The sequence below is a fragment of the Bos javanicus genome, chromosome 8 (assembly GCF_032452875.1).
Source record: "Bos javanicus breed banteng chromosome 8, ARS-OSU_banteng_1.0, whole genome shotgun sequence".
Taxonomy (NCBI): Eukaryota; Metazoa; Chordata; class Mammalia; order Artiodactyla; family Bovidae; genus Bos; species Bos javanicus.
In genome coordinates, this window is record NC_083875.1 from 96,274,117 (window position 1) to 96,294,938 (window position 20,822).

The 20,822-nt window shown below is 43.5% G+C and overlaps 1 long non-coding RNA gene across 1 annotated transcript; it reads right to left on the reverse strand.

The window, feature by feature from the left end:
• Positions 1-209: 209 nt before the first annotated feature.
• On the reverse strand, positions 210-19,234 carry LOC133253121 (uncharacterized). Its single transcript, XR_009738196.1, has 2 exons — positions 18,814-19,234; positions 210-1,355 (listed from the first exon to the last, which is right to left on the reverse strand). It is a non-coding gene; the product is annotated as an uncharacterized LOC133253121 (long non-coding RNA).
• Between the last annotated feature and the right edge of the window lie 1,588 nt (positions 19,235-20,822).

Here is a 20,822-nt window from a genome sequence, read left to right on the forward strand (position 1 = left end):
CCCACACAGGAATTGTATTGGTCTCCTGGACCAGTCACTGCCAAGAGGATGAGAGTGGTTCAGTCGTTTACCGCCTGTTCACCTGTGGTGGTTGGTGGACTGAACCTCATCTGGGGAAAGGGTCCCCTTCCCTTGAGTGGCGATAAGCTCAAAACCAGGAAAGGTCATCGTTCAGAAGGAGGGAGAGATGAAGAGGCGACTGACAGTGGTTGCTGTGAGCTGCTTTTATTGTAATCAGTTAATTTTATTTCCCCCAAACATTAGCACAGTTATTGTTGGAGCAATCTGACCCACTACTATGAGGTTTTCCAGTTCACTTCAAATGATCAGATACGTAAGAAAGAGTGCATGTACGTGTCTTAAATCTGGCTCCACTTCTGGAAGGGACACTTGGTCGGGGAAGTGAGTCACACTTTCTTGCTGTGAACACAACTGAGCATTCAAGAGACTGAATACTTGGTGTCAAGAAATAAAGTTAAAAAAAAAAAGAAAGTTGGAAATTTATTGGAGGCTGCGGATTACGTGTACGGCACCTTTACGATGTCCTCACTCTCTCTTCTTTGAATATTTATTGAACACACACTATCCAATTGCAGAATTTTCTCTGAGTTTGCATCAGTCTAGTTTGGTAACAAAGCTACCATTTATTAAGAAGAATTTCAATGAATTGGTTAATTATTATTTTTTCAATGGGTTGAAAGGAGCTGGGACATGAGCATGGCAGCTAAATAGTGCTCAGCTGGTTCCGGGTATTTTCTCTCCATGAAACAAAGCCCCAGCTTTTGTTGTTGTTTTTTTTCCCAATGAAAATGTGCAGGTTCCACATGTTGGTTAAAGAGAACAGTAGGGTTGTGCAACGGGGGTCATCCTCAAGGGGTACTTTGGGCTCTGTGGCAGGTTACAGTTGCAACGTGTAGATTCCCATCGACAGAAATGAGATTTAACATGTTCTGACTGGAGCGGCTGCTGGGCTCAGAAGACACTGGAAATCTAGTTAAGTCACACACAGCTTGTGCCGTTCAGAGCGTGTGGGATCACGAGAAGCGCTGTGCACTGGGTCTGGATGCCCATGGTGCCCGGGGATTGCCACAGGCAGCGGAGAACAATAATTATGCTGTAGGTAGCTCCAAGCAATTTGAGCTAAAATTGCCCCTCCAGGGTCTGGAATCCAGTCCAAATTTCCTCCAGCTGTTATACTGGGGAATGCAGGAAAGGAAGGAGAAGGCTCACCCCTTGAGATGTTTTTCGATGCTCTCGAACATCAGAACTGATTCTCCAGAATACTTTTTGTTTGTGCATCCAGACATTTGAACATTGCGGCAGAGTCAAGTCTTGAGCTTCCATAACAAGGTGACCTGAAATGAAATAGCATTCTCAGCTTGGTAAATGTATATTTCATGACCTCAGAGGAAGAGGCCTGGGAGGTCCTGTCCACTTGGGGGAGTGAAGCTGGAAGTGCATCCTGGTGCTCCTGGTCTCAGCAGTGGGGTGAGGGAGGGGGGTCGGGGGATGAGCATCAAAGAATGTTGATGATGAGAGAGAGAAGGAGAGGGAGGGAATGTGCCCTGTGCCTGTTTCTCTCTAAGAAAGGCTCTGGTAACAGGTTTCTGGGTAAATGAAAGTTGTATTGTCTCCCATCAGAGATGACTTGAAAATAAAGTGCTTTAAAGCTAATACTGCAGATGTCTGCAGGAAACTCAGCACCACACCGAACACTGTAGTTAGATAGCTGTGCAAAAAAGTACATGAAGGAAAGGGCTAATGTGCAATACTTCTATTTAAGATAGAAGGAGGAAATAGAAATTGTGATAGCATGCTATTTCAAGTAATAATAGAAAGTACTTGATGTTTACATGGTGAATGGATCAATACTAATTCTGTAGTCAGCGCACATACAGTAGTTTGGATTATACAAGTGATAGATGCACTCAGTATAGCTGAAATCTCCACCCTGCAACATTTATTTCTTGCTGCGTGTTAGATGGAATTTTCCACCCAACTATCTGGAAGGATTTGCATAAGAATGGTGATAGAGCAGTATTCTTTAATGATGCGCTTTTCTTTGTTAAACTTCAAAAATGTCTATGGTGCATGATGAGGTTTGGGTGAATTGCCAAGCTAATGCTTTTTATATTTTCTTTAAAGAGCTTATCTTCAGTGTGTTGTGGGAGTTACTTTATATTGTGGTTTTAAAGGCAGTGGCAGTAAAGCTGAATTTGTAGCAATCCCCAATAAATGCCTCCTCCTCCTCGTCCTCTAGGGCTTGGTCTTGCTAAGAAGGGAATCTGGGGAAGGCTGCCTCCAGTTCAGCTGCAAGGAGTCCCTTGGATTTATGTTTTCCGACCTGGTTTTGCTCACCAAGAAGTGAGGTTGTCACTCTCCTACCCAAACAATAACTTCTTGTTAGCCTAAATCAGCCCGGTTCTTGTCAGATGGGCTTGGGGCTCTTGTGGAGGATGAGTTGAGTTATTCAGATCAGAGCCTGGGACCAACTGTGGTTTGGAGAGTGACCGTTTTTGTCCTTCCCACAAGAACCTAATGTTGACAAAGTGAGGAGGAGAAGGGACTGGAATCTTGGGAATTCCAGGAATGCACCCTCCAAGCAAAAGAAGCTTTCCTTCCTGGCTTATGCTCTCAGAATCTGCTCCATGGCAAGGCTTTGCAAGTACAAAGGTGGGAAAACAAAACCCCAAAGCTGGAGCCCTCGAGGGTAATCCAATAGAGGACTTCATGTTAACCTCAGTTTCAATGAGACAAAGAATTTGAAAGCCAAGAATAGATGGAAACTTAAGGTCACCTAATCTTCCCTTTTGTCTAATGCAGGAGTCTCTTTCCCAACACAGCTTTGCAGTGCATTGATCAGGTGCTGCTTGAATACCTCTGAGGACAAAGAACTCACTTCCTCTAAACAGCGATGACAACAGTGACACAAATGGAGGACCTACTATGGGTCAGGCCTGTGATAAGCCTTGAAAAATCATGGTCTTATTTAATGTTTGCAACAACCTTATGAGCACTGATTGCACCATCACTTTACAGATGGGGGAAGAGGCTTCGTGTGTTGCAGAGAAAGGAATTTAGAGTGTGCGTTCTTATTCCCTGCACACACCCCCTGCCCGGGCTGTCCCGTGGGCTGTCCCATCATGGGCAGCCTCAATTGTTATTTTTTGTTTCTTGGAGACACTTGGAATACACTGTCAACTTAAACAAAAAGCGTAATGTGAGAGTTGCGAGTTAAATTTTATTTGGGGCAAAGTGAGGACTGTAGCCTGGGAGATAGCACCTCAGATAGCTCTGAGAAACTGCTCCAAAGAGGTAGGGGGGAAGAACAGCGTATATGTGATTTTGATGAAGGGAGTGTACATGCAACCAAGCATATATTTCCCCAGAAGGTTTGTGCTAGTCTTGTGAAGCTTTCTCCTGGTTGTTAGAAACCATTGTCACCATGAAGGATTTTAGTGCTTTTCTAGATATGAGGAGATGTTAATACAAGAATTGAGCTCATAAAATCGCTCCTGATAATACCTAACTATCTGAAGATCTGTCCTGCCGGTACCCACCCCCCCCCCCCCCCAACCAAGCACAGAGTGCCTCATTTCTGCTCTCCACCCTGAACTCCTTTCAGGCGGTGTTGAAGGTCAGCAGCTGCAGCAGCACATGATTTAACCCTAGTAGAGGTTAGCTGGCAAGCACCCATGGCAAGTGCCAATTTGTAGTTGAGAACACCTTGCCAGTCTTGTACACACTAGCCCTTCAAACATTTGAGGCAGCCTTCCTGTCCCTCAGCCTGCCTCCCAGTTTTCCTTTTTTTTCTGTTCCATGTCAACTGACATTGCATCTCAGTTTGGCAAGTTCCTCTGGACCCCTTCCTGCTTACCAGTGCTCTTCTCAAAACATATGTCATTTCCGTTTGGAACATTTTGAAGAGACCTTATCACTGTTGCCTAGTTCTATTAGGAGACCGTGGGCTCTGTTGGCAACAGGGACCCATGAAGGCATCTATTCTGGGTGAGGAGGGAGGCTTTCCAAAGAGCACATGGTGAACTTTTTCCACAGCCCTTTCAGGGAGAAGGCATTTAAAAAATCCAGAGTATTACAACAAGCCAGGGTTGAGCTTCCATGCCATGGCCAGTGGGAAAACCAGGGTCAGAGTAAGGGACGGAGCCTTCTTGCAGGGTTTTTGTGGTGGTCCTCCCAGGCCCTGGCAGAGACAGCTGCTCTGATATCTAACTTGGCCTCTGAGCTGGAATCTCCACAGCTCACTGGCACATCCCTGATGAGACCCTCTGCACTAGCCTCCCAACTTATGAAAGGTAATCATGTTGTTGACACTCTGGAGTTGTCTTTCTCATGGAGTGAGTCCTGACTCAGAATCAGGCCATCTCCCGTTCACTGTGTGACCTTGGGCACATACCTCTCCCTCTTTAGGCTTTCATATCCATATCTATAGAGCTCAGTGTTGTCTTAACAGTGTTAAATTAATTAAACAAGGAGAACATTAGACTGAGTTGGCTTGGATGCCATGGTGCCCACATCAGCAAACCAAAATCTAAGGCTGTAAATGCCTGTGCTTAGTTGCTCAGTCGTGTCCAACTCTTTGTGACCCAATGGATTGCAGCCCTCCAGGCTCCTCTCTCCATGGGGATTCTCCAGGCAAGAATGCTGGAGTGGGTTGCCATGCCCTCCTCCATGGGATCTTCCCAACCCAGGGATCGAACCCAGGTCTCCCGAATTACAGGAGGATTCTTTACCATTAGAGCCACCAGGGAAGCCCTAAACAAAGAGTGGTGCTGGGCCCCACCACAGGGCCGGCGCACCCCTTCCTGTGAAGGTGAGGGAGGTTCTGCCCATATGCTCTGGCAGTCGCCATGGTGGCCACTGCACAGTTGGGAGGGGCAGTGGCTGGGGGTTCTGGTACCCCAAAGCCTAGAAGCCACGAGATCAAAACACTGAAGACAGCCAATCACAGAGGCCAACCTATCACAGAGGCCCCACCAGTCCTAAGCTCCCGCCAATCAGTAATTTCCTTCCTTTACTCGTGTGTCTTCTCTATAAAAGTCTCTCCCTAGCTCCTATTGGTGGGGTTTGGTGCTGCCTGATTGGAATGGATTTTTGTTGTTTTTGTTGTTCAGTCACTCAGTTGTGTATGACTCTTTGTGACCCCATGGACTGTCCTTCAGTATCTCTTGGAGTTTGCTCAAACTCATCTATAGAGTTGGTGATGCCATTCAACCATCTCATCCCCTGTCACCCCCTTCTCCTCCTGCCCTCAATCTTTCCCAGCAATAAGTTCTTTTCCAGTGAGTCAGCTCTTTGCATCAGATGGCCAAAATACTGGAGCTTCAGTTTCAACATCAGTCCTTCCAATGAATATTCAGGTTGATTTCCTTTATGATTGACTGGTTTGATCTCCTTGCTGTCCAAGAGATGCTCAAGAGTCTTCACCAGCACCACAGTTCAAAAGCATCAATTCTTTGGCGCTCAGCCTTCTTTATGGTCCAGCTCTTACATCCGTTCATGACTACTGGAAAACCATAACTTTGGCTATACAGACCATTGTTGGCAAAGTGATGTTTCTGCTTTATAAAATGCTGTCTTGGTTCGTCGTAGCTTTTGTTCCAACTAACAAGCATCTTTTACTGAAACAAACTCTTAAAATTTTTACGACAGTGTAGTTCATCTTTTAACAGCTCTGGTGTCAGAAAAAGAGCTGCAGGAGGCCCCTCAGAGTCTCCAGGAGCAGGAAGCAGCCATCAGTGGGGACTGTTATAGCCCCCTCAGTGGCTGCCTTCTTGCGGTCTCTGGACGTGGTGGGTGAGCCCCTCCTGAGTCCTGGATCCCAGCTCCACAGCTTTCAGACTTGATTTGAGCATTTCTTTTTTCCAGACTGGGTCTGGAACCTGGACAGTAATAAATTGGATCCTACTTAGAAATTGGTCTGAGTCTGGGCTTGAACTGGGTCTGACTTAAGCTGGACTGGGGCCATTGTGAGGCCTCAGGTGAATAAACTTTAAGGCTGAACAAGTAGGTTAACCTTTCCAAAGATCGTCTTGAACTACCGTTGGCATGGTGGAGAACTTTTAACCCAGATAAGCTCATCCATTAAAAGGTGCCCTAGAGAAAAAAGGAGTCTTGGCCACTTTAAAGGGTGGAGGGAAAATTATTTTTCCTTCTTTACAGTTTCTGGGGACCAGGATAAGACCCACTGAGACACCAACATGTTCTGGAGCCTCTAGACAGCACCCTGGGAAAACTAGCAGAAGCCCGCAAAGGGTAAGAATTCTTCCCAAAGTTGGCTTTCCTTGATCCCTATCTGTGGTGCCTGTTCCAGAGACTAAGATAAAATTTCAAATTGTTCCTTCCTTTCTAAGGGCTTCCCTGGTGGCTCAGATGGTAAAGAATCTGCCTGCAGTGCAGGAGATGCAGGTTCAATCCCTGAATCAGGAAGATCCCCTGGAGAAGGGAATGGCAACCCACTCCTGTATTTTTGGAGAATCCTATGGACAGAGGAGGTACTGATTTTTTCTGTCCCAGAGATGGAAGCTTGTCTCATGCTGTGTTCTAAGAATGTGGCTGACAGCCATCAAGTTGGGGGCCTCCAAAATATGGCTGGACAGAAATGTGGATTGCACCCTATTTGCAGCTGGGGTCCTACTGACTATAGCCAGGCTCTCAGGGGGAACTCATGAGAGTCCCTTGGACAGTGAGAAGATCAAACCAGTCAATCCTAAAGGACATCACTCCTGAATATTCATTGGAAGGACTGATGCTGAAGCTCCAATATTTTGGCCTCTTGAAGTGAAGAGCCAACTCTTAATTAGAAAAGACCCTGATGCTGGGAAGAATTGAGGGCAAGAGGGGTGGGGGTGACAGAATGAGATGGTTGGATGGCATCTGTGACTCAATACACATCAGTTTGAGCAAACTCCGGGAGACAGTGAAGGACAGGGAAGCCTAGCAGGTTGCAGTTTATGGGGTCACAAAGAATTGGACAGGACTTAATGACTGAACAACAACAGAGGAACTATCTCTTTCTTTTGGTTATCTGTGAGAGTGGCTCTGAATCTTGGGAAGGGAAGTTCTTTTGAACATTCTGGTGTCTAGGGAGTTATTCAGTACTAGCAGGGATATTTTTATTATTTGTCCAAACTGAAACTTGATATGATGTTTGAAATGATTTTTAAAGTAAGTATCTCTGTGGTCAGAAGTTGGCCAAGTTGGAAGCTAATGTTCAGAACCTGATAGGAAAAAAAAATTTTTTTAGGCCTTTTCCCTAAGCTAAAATGAAACTATGTACACGGAGGGAAAGAAAAACATTCTGAAGCCATTGTGGAAAGATTTACTAAAACATTCCAAAGAAATACAGCTCTAAATCTAGAACATGGGAATCATTTGATTTCTGTCTTAGTTGAAGATCTTCTCCTTAATATAAAAGTGAGTTAAAGATACTGTAGTTGGATGGCTGGATCAGCGGCTGGATATAATTCAGATGGCAACCCAATGATTTGAGGAATTAAAAACAACTCTGGGTACGTGCTCAGTCGCTAAGTCATGTCCAGTTCTTTGCGACTCCATGGACTGCAGCCTGCTAGGCTCCTCTGTCCACGGGATTGCCCAGGGAAGAATACTGGACTGGGTCACCACTTTCTTCTCCAGGGTATTTTTCCGACCTAGGGATCAAATCCGTGTCTCCTTCATTGGCAGGAAGGTTCTTTACCACTGAGCCCCCAGGGAAGCCCCCAAAATAACTGTATTTGACTTACAAATCAAGTTTTTGTAAGAATATAGCTGAAGCTCTAGAAACAGTTCAAAACCCACTATTGTTTTCACAATCCCCAGACCTCCCCTATTCAAACTAAAGAGATAGTCAAAATACCTCTCCAGCCATGATGAAGGTCTTTCTGATGGCCAGGCTGTGTCACTGCATGCCCCCAGGACCCCCATGATGGTGCTGTACTGCGTGAATCAGTATCAGGACAACAAATGAAATTGCACTAAAATGAAATTGACGACAGATGACTTCGTTGAAATAATTGTAAGCTTAAGACACGGACTTGCTAAATCAAGGTTATTTTGAGTTAAAAAATGGTCAACACTCATAAACTTAAAAAAATCCTCTTTTAAGGAGCAATTTTTATAAATAGCAATTTTTTGTAATCCTTGTGCTTTTCTCTGCCTTTCTGAAGAATGGTTTTCTTTCCTTACCCACCCATCTTTCATCAGATCCCATAGCAAAGTTAGGAGAGGCAAAGGGAGTGTCATGTCTCTTTATTGGTTTAAAAATATTTATTAAGCATTATATACTTAATTTTTTAAGTTTTCATTCATTGAAGTGGAAAGAGCACTAGGCTGAATTGGGAGATGCTGCTTCAGGTTGTGGTTTTGTGTGACCTTACGAGAATCTCATTCCCCCTCCAGGTCTCCTGTTCTTCTTCTCTTGGGAGCTGGTAAAAGTGATTTGTAAAGTTGTCCCCAAGTCTGGCTTTCATGTGTAAAAGCAACTTCAGGCTGGGCAAGACAAGTCAATCTAGTCAGCACTATTGGAGTCCCTATTAAGTTCTAGACCTTGTGCTGGGCATGGGATATAGTCAGTGAAAATAGACATGGAACCATTCCAGCTGCTGCCACCTGGGACTATAGCCCAATACCAGCTCTTGCTTGCTAGAGAATCTTAGTCCAATTGTTTCTCTTCTGTGCCTTGTTCTCCTCATGGGATTACGGTACTACTGAAATAAAGGAATACATGTCAAGGGATTCCTATAGTACCTGGTGCATTAATGATGTTGACCTTTATTTTTATTATTGGTAGAGGAGGTAGATATTAATCCAATAAGCACAAAAATAAATATAGCATTTCAGTTGTACTAAGTGCTCTGAGAACACATATCAGGAGGATTCCTTCAGCGTGGGAAGTAGTGATTAAGCTTAAGATCTGAAGGATAAGTTCACCAGTTGAAGGAGAATGGAACAGACTCCAGGGAATGGCATATGCAAAGCTGCTCTGGTGGGAAGAAGCACAGATATCTGTGGATTTAGAGTAGGCCAGGATGAAGCAGAACAAGGAAGAGGAAGAGAATAGAGGTTGGAGGTGGGGCAGGGACCAGGCTGTGCTGGGCTCTGCCGGAGCCCAAGATTTGGAAAAACTGGTTTTGTAAGTGCCTCCTGGAAGTCAGAGTTCCCAGTTAGACCCATGGCTCTGACACTCTTGAGTTGATATTCATGAGGATTTGGCTTTCTACAGATTGGAACCCATTGGAACCAGATTCTAAGGGACACTAGGAAAGTTCATGTGGTGAGTTGTGGCTCAATAGGCTTGACACCTCCTGGGCCATCTTGCATTTAGATCATGTTCTCGGGACCAGAGTCCCAGACTGTATTCTGATCCTTTCAGTGTCCTATTCAGGGTGTCCATGGGTGGTCACATTTGAATAGGGTTGGAAAGACAAAACCAAATTCTTCCCTGTCTACAGGGAGACAAGGCTTCATGCGTCTTAAGCGCTTGAGAGCATATTTACTATTTGAGAATCAGATGAAATCTGTGGATTTTTCTACTTGAGAGATGCATTTACACACTTAAATCCAAATTAGGGTGTACTTTTAGGTTGGGTTTGTGGGTCTCCTTGAAGCTCAAACATGGTCCCAGATTAAATGTCCTGCTGCTGCTGCTGCTGCTAAGTCACTTCAGTTGTATCCGACTCTGTGCGACCCCATGGCAAGAATACTGGAGTGGGTTGCCATTTCCTTCTCCAATGCATGAAAGTGAAAAGTCAAAGTGAAGTCGCTCGGTCGTGTCCGACTCTTAGCTACCTCATAGACTGCAGCCTACCAGGCTCCCCTGTCCCTGGGATTTTCCAGGCAAGAGTACTGGAGTGGGGTGCCATTGCCTTCTCCGAAATGTCCTTCTAATATAAGACAATGCCCAACATTATGGACATTCAATATCCCTTTCAATATCTAACCCCTCCCTCTCTGTCTCCCCCATCTATCTCCTCTTTCCTTCTCTGTTGCTTCCATTTTGGACTCTTATTGAGGGTCAGTTTCCCCTTAGACTACTTTAATTTTCTTTACCTTTGTCTTTCTGTCTTTAGATTATTATCCAATCACCTCTTCACATTCTATGGGAAAAAGAAAATGTATCGACAGAGGGATGAAAGTGAAATAAATGAATAAAATTATAAATACAGATTTTCAGAATAAATCAAGCTTATTATAGATAATTTGGAAAAAACATACAAATTAAAAAGTTTATAGTCTCAGCACCTAAAGGGAACCAATGGTATTTTTTTTCGTAGTATTTTTCTGTGGAAAATTTTTTTTATAGAGTCATGATCAAAATGTATATGTATATGTATTTTTATATTTAAACACCTTACTTAACATTTATTTTTCCTTTAGCCCAAATGCATATATGTATTCAATTTCTTTTATTATGGAAAGTATGAAACATATACCAAACAGAGGCAATATTGCAATGAACCTACTACCCATCCCATGTACCCAACACCTAGCTTTAAAAATTATTAGCATTGTATCCATGAACTTCTGATGTGCAACAAATAGCCTCAAACTTTGGTAGCTTAAAATAGTAACTATTGATTTTGTTCAGAATTCTCTAGAAAAGTGATTTTGGCTGGACTCAGCTGTGTGACTCTTCGGCTAGTCATGGCTGGCCTCAGTCTTGCATCTATGTTTTGCTGCCACTTAGCTAGATGGCTTTGCTTCTGGGATTGACTGGCTGACATGAGGGGCCACAAGAGGAATTGGGTCCCCGTATCTCTTGTCATTCAGCAGGTTATCCTTAGGCTTCTTCACATGGTGATAGAAGGCTTCCAACCACAGCAAGAGGCAAGTGCCAATGCATAAGTGTTTTTCAAACTTCTGGTTGTAGCTCACTAATACTGCTATTGGCCAAAGCAGGCCACAGAGTCAATTTACACTCCAGGGGTGGAGAAATAGACTCCACTTCTTGATGAAGAATCTGCAGCATCATTTTGTAAGGATGTGAATATAAACAGAAGAATTTGTGGCCTTTTTTAGTACGGGTATGGCTATAGGCAAGAGAAGAATTTGCAGCCAATTTTAGAATCTACCACAAATGTGTTGCTAATACTAATATTGGTAAATCATCATTTTGGATGTTATTGGTAGATTGTTATGAATGTATTTAGATGACTGAGTAATGTACCACCCAGTGCATTGCTGAACCTTGTGTGACCATTCCCCTATTGTTGAGGAGCGAGGTCATTGCCATTTTTTTGCCATTATGAATAATGTTACAATAGATGCTTTGTGCATAAAGCTTTTTCTGGTTTTGGGATTATTTCCTTGGAGTAGTCACAAAAGTGGTATTACTGTGTCAAACATTTTAGAGCTCTTAGTACACTTTGCCAAATTGCTTTCCAAAAGGATTGTATCAATTTACACTCCCACCAGTGTGTGTGAGAGTACCCCACAGGGATCCTTCTGAAATGCAAATCTGATTATCTCATGCCCAGTTTAAAAATGATCTCTACTGCCTTCATAATAAAGATTAAACTATGTAAGACAGAACTATGTCTGCTACGTGACTTTTGAAAAACTAAAAGACTGTTTTAGCTTGATAAGACCCTGTATCCAAGGTTTATAGACTCTAGTGAGGAAACAAGATTGATAGCCTCAGAACCAAGTGAAGGCATCACCCTCAAGTTGTCCTGGAATGCAGATGTCATCATTATAGATGAGGAAACTGAGGGTAAAAGACTGCAGTATTTAAAGTAGAAACCTGTTCACAACTTTCTATCTATGGCATCATCTATGGATGTGAGAGTTGGACCATAAGGAAAGCTGAGCACCGAAGAATTGATGCTTTTGAATTGTGGTGTTGGAGAAGACTCTTGAGAGTCGCTTGGACAGCAAGGAGATCCAAACAGTCAATCCTAAAGGGAATCAGTCCTGAATATTCATCGGAAGGCCTGATGCTGAAGCTGAAGCTCCAATACTTTGGCCACCTGCTGTGAAGAACTGACTCTTTGGAAAAGACCCTGATGCTTGGAGAGATTGAAGGCAGGAGGAGAAGGGGATGACAGAGGATGAAATGGTTGGATAGCATCACCAACTCGATGGACATGATTTTGAGTAGGCTCCAGGAGTTGGTGATGGACAGGGAAGCCTGGTGTGTTTTAGTCCATGGGGTCACAAAGAGTGACCCAACTGAGTTGGACACAACTGAGTGACTGAACTGAACTGACTGATTTTAGCATCATCTTTGCAAAGGAATGTACATATAAAAGTTTAAATATATATTTAATGCAAAGTAACTATAATACGTTTCTTTTGTTGGTTAGAATTCTTTAATTCCAAAACCTGAAGACTGTGAGACTTAGAATGAGACAGATCTGAGTTTGAATTCTGGCATTTACTAGAATTTGAGCAAGACTTAACATCTCTAAGCCTCATCCACTTTGTTATCTGTAAAATGTGGGTAATAATGCCTACATTCTAGGGGTTTGGTGATGATTCAACATACATACCAAATGTCTAGCAGAACCATTCAGCAGGAGCTATTCTTCTTCCTATGTGAGATGAATGGATAAGTAGAAGGGAACCATACATGTAACCAAAATGAGGAGGCATTGATAATCTAGGACTATAAATAAGGCTTTGTGACTTTTTACAGTCACATTGCCATGATTTGAATCTCGGCTCAGTCTACTAGCTAGAATTCTTGCCTTTACTGAGGGTTCCTTTTTCCCAGTGTTGTTGAGAATCCCCAGTTCATGAATCATTGGTTCCCCTTCATTCTCACTTTGTCCCCTTGATGCTCACCTGGAAAGGGAGAACGGAGACCAGGACGCGTTCCTCAAGATGCAGTTCCTCAGCTGGGGCTCTCCACGCGGCCCTATCTGAGCTCTGCACGCCTCTGGCACATAGCTAGTGGGGGAGGGCAGCTGTTGGCCAGAGCGGGCACCACCCACCCTTGGCACTTTTCCATAGGAGCATCTGATGGAGCCCCCCCCGCTGGGCCCCAGGAGCCCCAGGACTTTCTTGTTATCCATTGAAAATATATATCTACAGATTTGCTCAAGCCAACCTGATTTTCTGGTGCTCTTTTTTTTTTTTTTTTTTAAACTTCTTATGTTACATGGGAGTGCCTGGTGGCTCAGACAGCAAAGTGTCTGCCTGTAATGTGGGAGACCTGGGTTCGATCCCTGGGTTGGGAAGATCCCCTGGAGAAGGAAATGGCAACCCACTCCAGTACTCTTGCCTGGAAAATTCCATGGATAGAGGAGCCTGGAAGGCTACAGTCCGTGGGGTCACAGAGTCGGACACGACTGAGCAACTTCACTGGTAGGTGATTGATGACGTTGTGTTAGTTTGAATTATACAGCAAAATGACTTGGTTACACATATATGTTAGTTGCTCATTCACGTCTGACTCTTGGCAACCCCACGGACTGTTGTCTGCCAGGCTCCTCTGTCCATGGAATTCTCCAGACAAGAAGATTGGAGTGGTAGCCATTCCCTTCTCCAGGATACCTTCCTGACCCAGGAATCGAAGCTGGGTCTCCCACACTGGGGGCAGATTACCATCTGAGCCACTCTATTCCTTTTCAAATTTATTTAGGTTGTTAGGTTTCAAATTCGTTTAGGTTGTTACGTAATATTGAGCAGAGCTCCCTGTGCTATGCAGTAGGTCTTTGTTGGTTTTCCATTTTAATATACAGTGTAAACATGTCAATCCCAAATTCCATAACTGTTCCCTGCCTGCCCCCCACACCTTTTTCTCCTGGTAATGATAAATTTGTTCTCTAAGTCTGTGAGGCTATTTCTGTTTTATAAATACATTTATTTGTATCATGTTTTAGACTTTGCATATAAGCAATATCATACAATATTTGTCTTACTCACTTCACTCAACATGACAATCTCTAGGTCCATCCATGTTGCTGCAAATGGCATTATTTCATTCTTTTTAATGGGTGAGTAATATTCCACTGTATGTATATACCGTATCTTCTTTATCCATTCATCTGTTGATGAATGTTTGGGTTGCTTCCATGTATTGGCTATTGTAAACAGTGCTGCAATGAATATTGGGGTTCATGTATCCTTTTGGACCAAGCTAACCTGGTTTTCTGATAGTCTTTTCCATAGTGATGTTTTAGTGTGAGAGAATATATAATGTCAGTCACAGGTATAATTTTACATTTTCTAGCAGCCATATTAAAATGTGTAAAGAAATAGATGAAGTTAATTTCAACAATATGTTATTTAATGCAGTGTATCTATTATTTAGCATATAAAACATATACAATTATTAATGACATAATTACATTATTTTAAAATCATATATCTCAAAACTGGTGTATTAATAAATCGTATGGAAAAAAGGTTATGACCAACCTAGATAGCATATTGAAAAGCAGAGACATTACTTTGCCAACAAAGGTCCATCTAGTCAAGGCTATGGTTTTTCCAGTGGTCATGTATGGATGTGAAAGTTGGACTGTGAAGAAAGCTGAGTGCCGAAGAATTGACGCTTTTGAACTGTGGTGTTGGAGAAGACTCCTGAGAGTCCCTTGGACTGCAAGGAGATCCAACCAGTCCATTCTGAAGGAGATTAGCCCTGGGATTTCTTTGGAAGGAATGATGCTAAAGCTGAAACTCCAGTACTTTGGCCACCTCATGCGAAAAGTTGACTCATTGGAAAAGACTCTGATGCTGGGAGGGATTGGGGGCAGGAGGAGAAGGGGACGACAGAGGATGAGATGGCTGGATGGCATCACTGACTTGATGGACGTGAGTCTGAGTGAACTCCAGGAGTTAGTGATGGACAGGGAGGCCTGGCGTGCTGCGATTCATGGGGTCGCGAAGCGTCGGACACGACTGAGCGACTGAACTGAACTGAACTGATGCTTATGGCACATCTGAAGTTGGACTAGCCGCCTTTTCATTGCTCAGTAACTGCAGGTGGCTAGTGGCCACTAAATGGAACAGCACCATTCTGAAACGAAACTACCCGGACTCCGAGTGGTCCACCTCTCCAGTAGTACAGGTCTTGATACCCACATGCAACTATTTTTCCTGAAAACCTACTTCTGATTTAAGCTTGGATGCATCTGTGGGGAGTCAATATACTATCTACTGTACCTAGAATTATTCTTTTTGACATAGTATTGTGTCCGGTTTAGCAATCTGGACTCTGTTTCCCTTACAGTGAATTCCCTTTTTAGGAGTCTCTTGTGTTTTCCCACTTTGCTACCACCCTAAATGATCAGAGAAGAAATGTTTTTAATCCTTGAACATTAATAAGAAAGGAGCAAGAAAGTCAGCGTTTTATTTTTATTCCTCCCATGAGGTTCCTCTGCTCCTCTGTGGATTTGTGGAATAAGAGAAGGTGTGGGAATCTGTAATCCAAGTGCACAGGCTACGATGGGGAATGGATATCTCCTTGCAGTGACCAGCAGTGTCTGAGCCTTAGGCAATGGCCCAGCTAAAATGTAGACACTTCCTAGAAAGAATTTTCAATTAGTGATAACAGGTCCTACTATGTGTGAGAGCTTCACATGCCTCGTTTCCCGAGGTAGACATTATTATCCCTGTTTCATAGATGAAACAGAGAGGTTAAGGAACTTAGTTAAGGTCACAAAAAGAACCCAGACTTGGGTCTTCAGTGACCTGATGCTTTCCCTTGTCTCAAAGCCACCCTTCAATACTGGGTGGCTAAGATTGGCTCTGAGGATCAGCTGGCATGTAGCTGGAGACTTTGCTAGAGAATGAGAGATCTTTGCAAGAAACATTTGTCATTACTTACAAAGATATGGTTATAGGGCATCACTGTTCCAGTTACTACTGCTGTAAAACAAATCACCCCCGAATGGCAGGCATGCGAGGCCTCAGTTGGAGGACTTGAAGGCTAAGGGCAGAAAACAGCCAAAGAAACTTGTTTACTCATGGACTTGCTGGTCAGTTAGGTAGCTCAAACCTCTCCGGGTGGCCTTTCCACATTGTCTCCCTGTGTGGACTGGTTCTGGCTTCCTCCCTCATAGCATGGCGACTGGGTTCAAAAGGCTAGAAGAGACACGTGGTCTCACCCCAGAAAATCCACACCATGCACTTTATGCATTTTATTCAACATGGTGGTCACAGAGTCCTGTCCCAAGGCGAGGTGAAACAGATTCTGCCTGCTTATGGGACATGGTAAGGTTTGAGCAGGGTGAGTGGACTCACAAACATTGTCGTGGCTGTTTTTGGAAAATACAGTCTGCTATGGTCATTATCAATGTTACAGAGAAGGAAGATGGATAGGTTCCAGGGAAGGAAATGTTTTGTTGAGTGCCTGGTTCTCTAGAAAATGTCAAAATAGCCTTGTGGACTTTGTGGGAGAGGGAGAGGGTGGGATGATTTGGGAGAATGGCATTGAAACATGTATAATACCATATATGAAACGAATCGCCAGTCCAGGTTTGATGCATGATACAGGATGCTTGGGGCTGGTGCACTGGGATGACCCAGAGGGATGGTATGGGGAAGGAGATGGGAGGGGGGTTCAGGATGGGGAACGGGTGTACACCCGTGGTGGATTCATGTTGATGTATGGCAAAACCAATACAATATTGTAATTAGCCTCCAATTAAAATAAATAACCTTATATTTAAAAAAATAGTGAAAGGGAATTAGGAAAATAATGGAAAGGGAAAGAAGTTCAAATGCAAATGGGGAGTATTGGAAGAGGCTTCCTCCAGCCAAAGATCCCTTCCAAAAAAGCAATGATTGTGCCCTTGACTTAGTCCACTGGCCTTACTTATGCTCTTTTTGTAGCCTCAGGTGGCCTCCACTGGCCAGAGCAGGGTGTCCTGAGTAACCTCCTACAACCCAGTCCCAGGAAGGGCCACAGCATCTTGCTTTCAGCCTGCCCTCCTGGCTTCATGGCTTAACCCTAAACCTCCTTTTCCTAGAGATTTGGAATTTCAGTAAATCAGGGCTTGAACTGAGAAATAATGACTGCCTTTATATGCACTGGCTCTTTACTGGCAGACCATTACAGGGAAGATAAGGTTCCATAACACTGTAGGAATAAAGCCCAGAAAATTATGCGAAAAGCTCCGCCATCCAGGATAAATGTTATAGAAGGCATTAACCTTCCATAAAAAATCCCTTTGCTAGGCAGGAATTTAAATGACAGCCACTGTGAGAGAAGATATTTAGCCTTAGAAACATATCACCACCTTCTCTTAGAATAGCAGGTTCTTTGGTTATCAGCAGTTGAGTATTGTTCCTCTTTTTCATAGGAATGCGCAGCAGAATAGCAAATACGTAGACAAAGTCTTTTCCGGGTACACCCCTATATCGCGGTATATACTTCCCGAGATGTTATGTGTACACTCTCTGCCTTTATTTAGGAAAATTGAATAAGAGATTGATATTCAAATAAAGCTGAAACAAACCTTTATGATAGCCTCCAAATTACTTGTCTTGAGAGAAAAATAATTTTTTCTCCCTGAGGTATAAGTGCAATTCTCCAATGAATGTGTTAGGGCAGAAATTACAGTGATTACCCTCTCTTTTTATATAAATTTGGCTCTTCCAGCAAGCGAGCCAACCCAATCACAGGGCAGAGACTTTGTAGAGAAGTTTATGCATGTTCCACATACATATTTATATGCTTTAGGGGAAACAATCTTAGATGATAGCGTAAAAGTGATTATTCTGTTTTAAGTAGTCAATCTCTGGGTCCCCATGCTGAAAGCATTTGGGGCAGGAAGAGAAACAGGACTCTACTCCATTGTCTTAGAGACTCAGCTGAAGTCCCAGAACTGCTTCTGGTCCTTCCAGAGTTTGGTGTGGAAAAGAGGCTGAATTTCCCAATGTGCTAAGTGGATTGAGCTGTAATACCTACTCTCTTGAGCTCCACTCTGCCTCGCAAGTGGCAGGAATTCACACATGGGACCTTATTTTTCTGTTAACTGAGCAGCTTTGTAAATATTGTTTGGAGGACCCAGTATTGAAACTTAGCATCATGGGTGGTTGAGAAATCCACAGTTGCCTCTCAGTTTGTTTAATCAAGTTGACATACTTACAAGGCAGTAAGTTTAAGAATTTTAAGACTCTCTAGAGTAAATCACAATAAGACCAAACAGATTAACTTTGAGAGTCAGAAACAACTCCAAGGAAATGAAAGGAAAATAGAGCTTCTAAAAGGCTTTATGGTTTTTCCTAATGATAACCTAGTGATATACCTGACTAATTTGTATTAGAAAATATTTATTTAGAATATTTAAAAGTTTTGTGCTTTAAAGTAGACTAAGTGAAAAAAGTCCTCTTCAGAGGACTGTATCTGATCTCAAATGAGATGTTATTTTTAGGAAGAATGAAACTAATGTTAATCTAGGGCCAAGATGTTCCAGTACTCTTTAAATTCTTATGATCACTGGACAATGTACATATTATTATCCCCCCTTTAAAAAAAAAAAAATATATATATATATAAGAAAAACCAAGGCTGAAAGAGGTCTATCAACTTGCTCAGACTTCAGATTACCTGGACTAAACAGAGTTTGTTACTCTTCATTTGAGAATCTTTCTAGTTCTTCAGAATTGCTCTAAATTCCAGCAGGGCCAGATAGTTTCCTAAATGACAAACCTAGGTAAGATGTCTGATTCTTCCTTCCAGTTAAATCTAATCCATTGAAAAGTGCTCTCAGTTGTACTCCTAAACCGATCACAAAAGCATGCACTTCTTTCTGTTCTCAGCAGAATCGTCCCCTGAGCACCACCATCCTCTGACCCCTTCCCTGGTTCTTAGGTGTGCTCCCTCCTCCCATGCTTGCTCACCTGGCATCATGGTTCACAGCAGCTCGAACCATCTTCCAAGAAATTAAGATGCAGTGTGTCTCTCCTCTGTTTGGGACTCTGCAGATCTCCTGCTGTACCAGAGTAACGTTCGACTGTCTCACCTTCGCTTGTAAAAGCTAGTGGCATCTGGCCCTGACCTTCCCCGCCCCTCTTATCTCCTGTACTCTCTCCTCTGCTCTCCAAGCTCTACTCCCCCATACACATTTGACTGTTTCTGGAAAAGAGCAAGCTTTCCCCCCTTCTTGTTCTTTTTCTCTCCTTAGAACATTCTTCTCCTGGCTCTTCATATGGCCTGAGTCTTGCCCTTTAGGTCTTGGTTTAAAGACCAGTCTCTCTGTGAGAACTTCTTTCACCACCCTATTAAAGATGCTTCCTCCACCACGTTAGTTGCCATCAGAAGGCCTTGCTGGCTTTCTTCATGGTGCTTGTCATTACCTATAATTACGTACAGTAAATCCCCTACATACAAACATGTTCTGTTCCGAGAGCACATTCATAAGTCCAATCTGTTTGTTGAGTCCAACAAAATTAGCCTAGGCACTCAACTAACACAAAAAACTATGTAGTGCTGCACAGTAATATACTTTTTGGGCTTCCCTGGTGGCTCAGATGGTAAAGAATCTGCCTACTCTGCAGGACACCCAGGTTCAATCCTTGGGTCAGAAAGATACCCCAGAGAAGGGCATGGCAACCCACTCCAGTATTGTTTCCTGGTAAGTCCCATGGACAGAGGAGCCTGGTGGGCTGTAGTCCATGGGGTCTCAAAGAGTGAGACATGACTTAGCAACCGACTAACACACATAATACTTTTCACATGTAATACATAAAAGCACAAAAAATAAAACGTTTTTACCCTTATAGTACAGCACCTTGAAAAGTACAGTAAAAGTACAGTAAAACAGCTGGCATACAGGGGCTGGCATCAAGTGAACAGGCAAGAAGGGCGACTGACTGGAAGAGGGAGAGGAGGTGGGAGAGGGCAGAGCTGAAGGATCGTCAGCAGTGGGTTATGGAGGGCAAGCTGCGTTTTCACTCACACCTGACACTGACGGAACGCCCTTTCGCATCTTTGACCGTTCACGACTTGAAGGTTAGTATGTAGGGGACTTTCTGTATTTGGTGTATTTGCTTACTTGTTTGTTATCTATCCCTGTTCCTCGCCCAGCTCAAACTAAGTCGCACGTGACCAGGAACACTTATTCTCACTGTTACCTCAGTACCTGATCTGTGGTAGGCACTCAACAAACCTTTGGTGCAAAAATTAATCATACTTGTGTAGTCCTTCTGCTCTTAAAACCCTTCGCCGTTCCAAATCACAGTCTATTCGGTAATCCATCATCTTTTCAGTGTTACTGGGCAAAAATACTGGAGTTGACTTTAAGAACCTTGGTCCATACTCCCATCATGCGTGCTAAGTTGCTTCAGTTGTGTCCAACTCTGTGCGACCCTGTGGACTGTAGCTCGCCAGGCTCTTCTGTCCATGGGATTCTCCAGGCAAGAAGACTGGAGTGAATTGCCATGCCCTCCTCCAGGGGATCTTCCCGACCCAGGGAAGCCATGCCTCACAGCCATTAATTTGCTGTACAAGCTTAAGCAAGTCGTTATTCCTCTCCAAATGATCTTTAAATCCCCTCTGAGTCCTGACCCCGGATTGTTTCCAGTTTTTCTACTACTGTCCCCTTGAAGCAACCTTGACAGAAGCAACTTGGTTTTAACTAAGTCATTATGTTGAGATGCAGCCTGCAGTTTATTTAGGGGGACCCAGCGTTTCCCCTCTGTTTGGAGACTCTTGAGTGGTGTTAATGCAGGGTGTCAGGTGATGACATCTGGGGGAAAAAGGATCCTTCCAGGCAGCAGTGCACGTGAGAGGCAGACGGGATTTATTGCCAGCAGCCTCCGTAAAGATGGGGAGAAACCCATTTGCCTTTTGTAACACCTCCTCTGGCTGAACAGGCACAAAGGAACTGGTGCTTAATCGTATCTAGAGT